Source organism: Myotis davidii, unplaced genomic scaffold (assembly GCF_000327345.1).
Source record: "Myotis davidii unplaced genomic scaffold, ASM32734v1 scaffold455, whole genome shotgun sequence".
In the NCBI taxonomy this organism is placed as follows: Eukaryota; Metazoa; Chordata; class Mammalia; order Chiroptera; family Vespertilionidae; genus Myotis; species Myotis davidii.
Window position 1 is genome coordinate 2,210,048 of NW_006287459.1, and position 1,625 is coordinate 2,211,672.

At 37.5% G+C, this 1,625-nt stretch overlaps 1 protein-coding gene across 1 annotated transcript in view; it reads right to left on the bottom strand.

Annotated features, from left to right (window-relative positions):
* TXK (TXK tyrosine kinase) overlaps positions 1-1,625 on the bottom strand; it is a 62,686-nt gene that overhangs the window by 39,900 nt on the left and 21,161 nt on the right. The window lies entirely within an intron of this gene.

Sequence of the window (1,625 nt, forward strand, 5' to 3'; positions counted from 1 at the left end):
GGTGAGGGGCCCCACTGGGGTGGATATCCTCTGAGGGGTCCCACACTGCAAGAGGGCATAGGCCAGGCTGAGGGACCCCGCGAGGGCACAAATTTTTTGTATTTAGATAAAATAACAAATATATATGTTATATTTAATACATTATATTTTAATATGCTTACTTTGATATATATTTATATTTATATTTATATACTAGAGGACCAGTGCACAAAATCTGTGAATGGGCAGGGTTCCTAGACCTGGCCAGCGATCAGGACCAATCAGGGTCTTCTGGTTGCTGGCCGGGGCCTTCCTTCATTCCACACTGCTCCCAGGTGGTCAGCACACATCATAGCGAGTGATCAAACTTCTGGTTTCCTGGTTGAACTCCCAAGGGAACACTTTGCATATTAGCCTTTTAGATAGATAGAAGATGGATATATTTGGCTTTCAAATTTCCTATGGATTAAGTCCAAATATAAGCTAAATATTTCAAGAAAGAATTAGCTAGCTTAGTAAATCTGGGACATGCTTACACTTTCATTGTCAAGCTTAATCTTTTTTATTTAAGTTAGGTCAGCGATTTTCAGCCGGTATGCTGCAAGGACTTTTAAGACATGTAATACCTGACTATTTAGTTAGAGGCACTGACCTCTTTTCCCTTAGATTGTTAATAAAAATAGGACAACTAACACAACAATATCCGTCCAGTGTGAATGAATCAAAATTCTTTCTTTTTTGTTTTTATCAAATTGGCAACAAAATATATTTTTTTGGTGTGCCGCAGAATTTTAGTAATTTGTTTATGTGTGCCATGAGGTGAAAAGGGTTGAAAATTACTGAGTTAGACCATTTGCCTTTTTAAAAATAAATAAATAAATTTTGAATTTATCAAAAGGATGTTTTATATTCACAGAATTTGCATTTCACAGTCAGCTCTTTCTCTATTCACACCTGAAAATGACGTATGTGAAGGAAGCAGAGTGCATTAGACAATAGCATTAGCTTTGAGGGTAACAGATCTGGATTTGAATCCTAGCTGTGTGGCTGACTATACCTGGGATAAATTCCTTTACTTTTTTAACTCTTTGTTTTTCTGCGTGTAAAAACAAAATAATCATACCTACCCCCTTGAGAAGCCTTATAGAGCAGAGGTTAACCTCTAATTTCTAGATATGTGGGTTTGTACAAGTTACTTAACTTAAGCAATTTCCTTATCTGTAAAATCAGAATAATAGGATATTTAGCATGTAAGACTACTGTGAGGATGAATTGAATCAATTCATGTAAAGCTCCTAGAACAATGTCAGGTATACAGTAAGAGGGTAATCAAGAAGACCTATGATTATTATAGGGTTGTTGAAATATCATCTCTAAAGTCCTGGAACACGGGAGAGGGGCACAAACAGAACACACCCAGTACAGTACACCTCTCAGCATCATCCTCCTTGCCCTCATTGTGATGGACCAAACCAACTTCTTCCTGGTAATCAGGACGTTCATTCCAGCAAACTGACTCCAATTCAGAAATACAAGGAATCTAAAATGTCCAGAGGGAAGTCTCAACCTCCAATATTCCCTAAGAAAAGAATTCTTTTCTCACGCAATGAAATCTCCAAATCCACTAAACCCAAGGTCAGAGGGAA